Source organism: Salmo salar, chromosome ssa16, assembly GCF_905237065.1.
Source record: "Salmo salar chromosome ssa16, Ssal_v3.1, whole genome shotgun sequence".
Lineage (NCBI taxonomy): Eukaryota > Metazoa > Chordata > Actinopteri > Salmoniformes > Salmonidae > Salmo > Salmo salar.
Window position 1 is genome coordinate 16,874,215 of NC_059457.1, and position 9,323 is coordinate 16,883,537.

Below are 9,323 nucleotides of genomic sequence, written 5' to 3' on the forward strand. Positions count from 1 at the left end.
TGAACAACAATACAAACGCAACATTTTCAATCATTTTAATGAGTTACAGTTCATAGAAGGAAATCAGTCAATTTAAATAAATTCATTAGACCCTAATCTATGGATTTCAAATGACTGGGCAGGGGAGCAACCGTGGGTGTGGGGGGGGGGCAGCCAATCAGAATGCGTTTTTTCCACACAAAGGGGCTTTATTAGAAACAAAAACATACTCCTCAGACCCTCCCGCAGGTAAAGAAGCCGGATGTGGAGGTCCTGGGGCTGGATTCAAAAAACCTTCTTAAGAATACATTTCTTCTTAACTGCCATTTTCTCCTTAACTTTAGACTTAAGAAGTTAAGCAAAGTTGCTATTCCTCAATAAAGTTATTGGAAATGTTAAGGTTTTTCCTAAGTTTCTTCCTAAGAGCAAAGTTAAGAAATGGGATTCTTGAAAATAATTATTCAGGATTTCTTCTTGGAAATGTACTTAACTTAAGGATAGCTAAACCCTTGTCTTGAGACGAATGGATACTTTTCTTGCGCCACAGACAGTTGGCTACCGGATATTTAAATACAGCAAGAATACAAATTAAACCCTTGTCTTGAGACGAATGGATACTTTTCTTGCGCCACAGACAGTTGGCTACCGGATATTTAAATACAGCAAGAATACAAATTAAACACACATTATCTAGCTAGCTAGTAATTAACAATATATTACAATATTCTAGAAGTGTTAAATAGCTAGCGCTATCTCGTCAATTTGCAAAGAAGAACTTGGCTAACTTAGCTAATGTTAACGTCAGTAGCTATTTTGGCTGTAATGTCTTTACACGTTAGCTAATGTCCCTCTACCACAATCTTTATGATGGACTACACCTTCTCCTCCAGCTGGCCCACATGAATGGTCTCTCAGTACCCTTCTTAGCAGCTTGATGTCGGACCACTTTTTTACGGTGTCACTGTCCCTTGCCATACCCCCGACGGCAGAGAGACTCGGCCACTCTCGACCATCCTTTCTTTTTGGTCTCTGCAGTTATCAAGTCTCCCCAACAGCAACCTTTCCCTGGCTGCTATTTCCTCCATCATTTCAATCTCTTTTCTTGGTTATCCATTTTTGATATAGCTAGTTTGATGGCTATAATGTGTGAAAAATAGTGAAATAACCAAAGCCGATCATCCCTGTCACATAGGCTTTTTTTATTGGTTTCAAGCACGTCACTAATGTCAATGCCACCTAAGATATTTATGAAGTTCCTAAGAAAACTACGAATCCCTAAGAACATTTTGAGGAATTGCATTTACGAACTATCTTATGAACTTCCTATTTTTGTCCTTAAGAAACTTCTTGCGTTTTTTCGTAAATAAGGTTTTGTGAATCCGGCCCCTGTGCTGCCGTGGTTACATGTGGTCTACGGTTATGAGGCCGGTTTGATGTTCTGCAAAATTCGCTAAAATAACAATGGTATGGTTCAGCTGTTGCCAGAGAATTTGTTAATTTCTCTAACATAAGCTGCCTCAGTTTATGGTAGAGAAATTAACAATCAATTCTCTGGCAACAGCTGTGTTGGACATTCCTGCAGTCAGCATGTCAATTGCACGCTCCCTCAAAACTTGAGACATCTGTGGCATTGTTTTGTGTGACAAAACTGCACATTGTCGAGTGGCCTTTTGTCCCCAGCACAAGGTGCACCTGTGTAAAGATCATGCCGTTTAATCAACTACTTAATATGCCACACCTGTCAGATGGAGGGATTATCTTGGCAAAGGAGAAATGCTCACTAACCGGGATGTAAACAAATTTGTGCACAATTGACAATGTTTTTTGTGCATATGGAACATTTCTGGGATTTTTTTTCAGCTCATGAAAATTGGGACCAAGACTTTACATAGAAGGCTGGTGTGACACAGAATCTGGGTTTACAGGAGACTGACTATTGCGATCCTTGATTCAACACTTTTGAAAACCCATATTCTGGTTGACAGCTTAATACATTGTGTCATGACAAGCATTTTGCGACACACGTATGTGACAAAGTTTGACAGGCTCAGTCTGGTGGCACAATTTTCCAGCATAGGCCTATTAGCCATACATTTTATTGGTCTTTGAGAAAGGTTATGCGTCTCTACAAAGAACTGGGAAATGTATCAGTTATATACTGACACTGCAGACGGCACATCTCGCAATAATGTTAATCAGAGTCAAATATTGGACAATGTAAGGCATACTCCATATGCAGGTTGTGTTCCCATTGGCAATGCTTGATTTACACTAGTCAGATATGAAGTTAATCCTCCCAATTTACAGTTTAGAGACACCTTTTAGCTTAAATACAGTCAGGTGCAGTCTGAATGCACACAAAATGTTACTTGCAGATATACCAACAATGCTTGTTGCCATGTCAATTGCTAATCTTCTTTGAGTATGCAAATTAGCCTCCCTCGCCCAAAGTTGAGACACCCTGCTAGGACCTTATTGCAATTACACAGCCACATCTGCCAAGTTCCAAACCATCATACATAAAGAAATCCAATGTAAAAAAAAGCAAGAATTTAAATGCTTGGAGTTATTATAATTAGACAAGGAGCTGAAGTATAAAAATTAATTGGAGGCAAATTTAGTATTAATCTTCCTCACAACCATCACCAGAGTCTGCCCCCACCTCTTCATAATCCTTCTCCAGAGCAGCCATGTCCTCTCTGGCCTCAGAGAACTCCTCTTCCTTCATGCCTTCACCCACATACCAGTGCACAAAGGCCCACTTGGCATACATCAGGTCAAACTTGTGGTCCAAACGACTCCAAGCCTCTGCAACAGCTGTGGTGTTACTCAGCATGCACACAGCTCTCTGCACCTTGGCCAGATCACCCCCAAGCACAACAGTAGGTAGTTGATCCCCACCTTGAATCCTGTGGGACACCAGTCACCAAATTGAATGGATTTGCGGGTCTTGATGTGGGCAATGGATACGTTGACATCTTTGGGCACCACATCACCACGGTGCAGCAAGCTATGTACTTGCCAAGCCTGGGATCACACTTCATCTGGTTAGCCGGCATTTGTGATCTCAGGAACAGAGAGTTTCACGTGATAGGCCCTTTCTGCTGAGATGATGGGAGCCTAAGTGACCAGGGGGAAGTGGATACAGGGGTAAGGTACCAGGTTGGTCTGAAACTGTCAGGTCCACATTGAGTGCACCATCAAAGCACAGGGAGGCAGTGATTGAGACAATCTGGGCAGATTGGTATAAAATGGACACTCCACACAAATATACTGCTCAAAAAAATAATCTTATTAAATACTTTTTTCTTTACATAGTTGAATGTGCTGACAACAAAATCACACAAAAAGAATCAATGGAAATCCAATTTATCAACCCATGGAGGTCTGGATTTGGAGTCACACTCAAAATTAAAGTGGAAAACCACACTACAGGCTGATCCAACTTTGATGTAATGTCCTTAAAACAAGTCAAAATGAGGCTCAGTAGTGTGTGTGGCCTCCACGTGCCTGTATGACCTCCCTACAATGCCTGGGCATGCTCCTGATGAGGTGGCGGATGGTCTCCTGAGGGATCTCCTCCCAGACCTGGACTAAAGCATCCGCCAACTCCTGGACAGTCTGTGGTGCAACGTGGCATTGGTGGATGGAGCGAGACATGATGTCCCAGATGTGCTCAATTGGATTCAGGTCTGGGGAACGGGCGGGCCAGTCCATAGCATCAATGCCTTCCTCTTGCAGGAACTGCTGACACACTCCAGCCACATGAGGTCTAGCATTGTCTTGCATTAGGAGGAAACCAGGGCCAACCGCACCAGCATATGGTCTCACAAGGGGTCTGAGGATCTCATCTCGGTACCTAATGGCAGTCAGGCTACCTCTGGCGAGCACATGGAGGGCTGTGCGGCCCCCCAAAGAAATGCCACCCCACACCATGACTGACCCACTGCCAAACCGGTCATGCTGGAGGATGTTGCAGGCAGCAGAACGTTCTCCACGGCATCTCCAGACTCTGTCACGTCGGTCACTTGCTCAGTGTGACCCTGCTTTTATCTGTGAAGAGCACAGGGCGCCAGTGGCGAATTTGCCAATCTTGGTGTTCTCTGGCAAATGCTAAACATCCTGCACGGTGTTGGGCTGTAAGCACAACCCCCACCTGTGGATGTCGGGCCCTCATACCACCCTCATGGAGTCTGTTTCTGACCATTTGAGCAGACACATGCACATTTGTGGCCTGCTGGAGGTCCTTTTGCAGGGCTTTGGCAGTGCTTCTCCTGCTCCTCCTTGCACAAAGGCGGAGGTAGCAGTCCTGCTGCTGGGTTGTTGCCCTCCTACACGTCTCCTGATGTACTGGCCTGTCTCCTGGTAGCGCCTCCATGCTCTGGACACTACGCTGACAGACACAGCAAACCTTCTTGCCACAGCTCGCATTGATGTGCCATCCTGGATGAGCTACACTACCTGAGCCACTTGTGTGGGTTGTAGACTCCGTCTCATGCTACCACTAGAGTGAAAGCACCGCCAGCATTCAAAAGTGACCAAAACATCAGCCAGGAAGCATAGGAACTGAGAAGTGGTCTGTGGTCCCCACCTGCAGAACCACTCCTTTATTAAGGTTGTCTTGCTAATTGCCTATAATTTTCACCTTTTGTCTTTTCCATTTGCACAACAACATGTGAAATGTATTGTCAATCAGTGTTGCTTCCTAAGTGGACAGTTTGATTTCACAGAAGTGTGATTGACTTGGAGTTACATTGTGTTGTTTAAGTGTTCCCTTTATTTTTTTGAGCAGTGTATTACGCTTGCATATGTCAAAGATGGCCTCATTATCCACCATGAAAGAGCAAACTGAGTGCTCCAGAGTGGCGTGTGTGTTCAGGATGGAGTTGTAGGGCTCCACAACTGCTGTAGACACCTGGGGCGCAGGGTAGACAGAACTCCAGTTTGGACTTCTTGCCGTAATCTACAGACTCCATCAACAGCGAAGCAAAGCCTGAGCCAGTCCCACCCCCAAAACTATGGAAGATTAGGAAACCTTGTAGTCCAGTGCATCGATCTGCCTGAGAAAATTTACACATTAAACCATTTATCCAAATATAACCATACAGGGACTTGCAATTAGACATTTAGAGCCACTCACCATTTTACTCATCATGTCCAGTACAGACTCCACAATCTCCTTTCCAATAGTGTAATGGCCACGTGCATAGTTATTGGCAGCATCCTCCTTGACACTGAGGAGTTGTTCAGTGTGAGACAACTGACGGTAGTGTCCGTTCCTTATCTCATCTAGAATAAATTATATTGACACATGCAGAAAGGCACAAAATAAAACTACACAGCACAAAATTCTAGATATTACATGCCGATGAACACCATGACATTTGAATAGCATGATCAACATCTTCCATACCCATAACTGTAGGCTCCAAATCTATGAAGACATCCCTGGGAACATGTTCCCTGCCTCCAGTCTCATTGAAGAAGGTACCAAATGAGGAGTCAGCCAGGGATGCAGTTCTGGACTCATGTATTCTTCCATCTGGATGGAAACCATGCAATACAACACCCAACATGCATTGCCCATCTGGATACCTGCTTGGCCGATGTGTACAGAAATGCACTCCCTCTGGCAACAATAAATAATTGGATTCCATGTCCATATCAGTTATTTTCAATTTGCTATACTACATGTTGTAGCCCAACTATTGAGGTTCACTTACAGGGAAGTAGGTCTCATAACACATTTTTTAGGAGATTACCTAAATATTAGTGCAAACATAACTCTAGAGAAAAGCTCAAGCGGTACCATTTGAAAAGGCCATTATATATTTGCTTTGTTATGAAACAATTCAGCTTTCCATTGTTCGGCAGCTACAAATGGAATGTGATTTCAAAATGAGACACTTGTCCAAAAAGTGAAACAGTTTAACAGAGTCAACATGTAAACTACAAGTGCAAACAAAACAAATAATACATTTTCATGTCCACCTGGTAGTACTACACACTTCAGTCTAAAGCGTACCACAACAGTACACCCACCTTGCACAGACAGAACATTGTTAATGGGCCTGCCTTATAAATTATTCAGCAATCATGTGTGGGGGTGTGGCTTTCAATTGACTTTGATTTAAAGAGAAGGTTAGTTGAATTAACCAAGCATGTTTGGATAATGAGCTAAAAGGTAAGGAAAGGGTTAGGACTAGCTAAAAATAAACTACTTTTGACATCAATTAGACAAAAGCTGTTTCCCATCCAGACATGGCTGTACTATAGCCCAGGGGTATTCAAATCTTACCCGACGAGGTCTGGAGCCTGCTGGTTTTCTGTTCGACCTGATCATTAATTGCACCCACCTGGTGTCCCAGGTCTAAATCAGTCCCTGATTAGAGGGGAAGAATGAAAAAAGCAGTGGAAATGGATTCAAGCGAGGTCTAGATTGAATTTGCGGGATATAGCCTATCTATTTAATAACTCATTAATGGAAATGCCCTTCTGATCACAGGAGGCTGCTGAGGGGGGAACGGCTCATAGTAATGGCCGAAATGGAGTTAATGGAATGTCACCAACACATGGAAACCATATGATATATGATATGATACCATTTCACATATTCCGCTCCAGCCATTTTTATGGCACCACCAACTTCCTGTGCTAGTGATTTTCTTAGGAGCCCCAAATCATGGACTAAAAGGCACTTTCAATAGAGGGGTCATTCTACGTATAGAGTGCCTTTTGGGTAGGGTATTTATTTCACCTAGAGCGCATGAAGAGTACATCTATAAAGAGCACATGTTTTACCATCTCGAGGTTAAATAAAAAAAACTATAAAAGTGACAAGGTTGACTGTAACAGGGTTGACAATTTCATCTTAAATCAGCCAAACTCCCCTTGTAGCAAGGGGAATGGAAGATTGGGAAGGGAAATGTAATGCAAGCTTAACAATGTTACTTTTTAACAAATATTTAAACATGGACAGTTTTACCATTAAAATTAGAGTTCAATTCATGTTACAAGGCTGACCTTAAACCGTAGGTACAAGTAAAATCATCAGCAATCACATAGAAACAAGTGGTTTAAAATGCCATTCATTAACGACAACTCGTTTAATTTATTGAAAACACACTACTGATGAACATTTTAATAGGGTTTAGTTTGTACAGTAGATGTGCAGTATTTGATCCAACTGTTCAATTGAGTGTTTTTTCAACAATTGCACACATAAAAGGCACTCTATTGGTGGAAAAACCCTGCGATTCTCCACTGAAAATGCTTTTTAGTTCAGGACAAGGCTTACTCATTGTCTGGGAAACCGGCCCATAATCTTACATAACAGGCCCTTACTTAACCTCCTGTCCATCCGCCAGTAATTGAAGTTGGAAATTCAAACCTTGCAGATTGTCAAATTAATTTTCGATATAACAGAATACTAATCAGCTAACATTTGATTTTAAAATAAAATATACAGCTGTCCTGTATAGGCTACCTAAACCTGCATGACAGGAGCCTTCCTCCCGCTCTCTCCCAGCTTGGATAGAAAGTTGTTGTGCGTAAAACTAGTCTATTAATGCCAAACAATACAGTCACTCTACCCTCAAACTACTAGGAATTGTTTTATTATGGAGTGTACTATCTATAGCTATACCATCTTTAGCAGTGATTTGGGTGTTACCTATAAACCTTTTGTACAAATTTGACTACACATCAAATAACCTAACAATGAGGAAAAGGTAATTGGCTTGAAGATAAATTCAGCCTCTATTTATTGTTGAACTCAGCGGGTTTTGTCTGGCTAATAACCTACACAAATGGGCTGCAATATTCAAGGTAAAATAAATTAGGCCTAAATCAAATGAAGTCTAATTTGAGACTCCCTTGGTGTACAAAAGCTGTGAAGTATTTGTAGTTAATCATATCAGTAATGTTAGTTAATCATATCAGAGCTGTAGCTCCGAACACCGGTGAAGTGGAGCAGAGCATGCTGGGTGATTTCCAGCTCAGAGAAGATCAGCTCGAGAGAAGTAAAGCGAGAGAAAGTATTATTTTTTTTTTCAAATTATTAAATTTTGTTATGCTAATGGCGATATGATTTTTCGCTGGATTTTGATCCCGCTGACGGGATGAGACGCTGAAGAGGTTTTAAGGGTGAGACTGATTTTCTTTTAAACACCATAGAAAATCCTGTTCTGGGACAGGTTGTGCACATGATGTCTTTGTTGTAGCAAAGACACCCCTTGTTAGAAGTTTTGTTGTAGCAGAGTTATTTCTGAATAGAGGAAGTCCTGGAAGTAATTCTAGGGCAAACATCCTGTTGAAGCAGGGTGATCTCCAATTGGGATCTTTTTGTTCAAGCAGAAGTATCCTGGTTAGAGACAGGGGTTGTGTATCTCTGTTGAAGCAGAGTGGCAGCCATGGGATGATAGGACACGGTTACAAGTTATGTGATCCTAGGGCACAATCCTGAGATAGAAATAAATACATTTTAATAATTAAAATTAAAATAAATTAGTGTACTGGTAAAACATTTGGTTATGATTGGGAAACCAGCTATACATTTGAAAACCTGCATGGGAATTTGCATAGGAGGAACTATAATGTGGGCATAGCATTTAAAATGACATAGAATAATTATATTTAAAAAAATGTAAAAGGAAGGAAGGAAGACGTTCGTAATTAAACACTGTTGTTTGTATGTTTGTGTTTGAGTGTGTGTGTATAGCGGAGTTTCACAATGGGAGCCATGAGCAGCAAGAGAGAACCTTGCCTGCCCGATCCACTAACCAGACCAGTGAAGGTCATGGCGGATAAATGGGGCGGGGATATTCTGGAACAGGCACCACCCTGGCACAAAGTAGCAGATTTTCCCTTAAAAGGCACATTGAGTGAAATTTTATTAGCAGAATATAGAAAGAAATTAGAGAAGTTTGAGGAAACCAAGAAAGGCAAGACATGTCTAATAGATTGGGGTAAGTTTAGAAAGTGGGAGAGGGAAGCCAAAAGACAGTCAGACAGGAAAGTTAAAGGAATAATGGTGAAAGAAAGTTAGGAGAAACAGGGATGATGATGATAATGACTTTCCACCCCTCTATTATACCCCTGTATCCACTGTACCAGCACCAGCCCTGGTTGTTCAAGAGCAGCTCGCTCAGCCGTCTCCCCTACCGCAGCTCTACCAGCAGACCCCTCGGAGGTGGCCCATGAGCAGTGGAAATCCATGCACCGCCCACATTGAGTCCCATTTCTGGTGTTAATGGACTCTGGGAATATAGTCCACCATCGACGTCGACCCCTACCACGCAGCTAAGTCCCTCATCCGCAACAGTCATGACCAGAACAGGTGAAAA

General features: G+C 42.3%; 1 pseudogene; it reads right to left on the bottom strand.

Moving 5' to 3' along the window:
* Positions 1-2,602: 2,602 nt before the first annotated feature.
* On the bottom strand, positions 2,603-5,602 carry LOC106573395 (tubulin alpha-1C chain-like; annotated as a pseudogene).
* Positions 5,603-9,323: the final 3,721 nt, after the last annotated feature.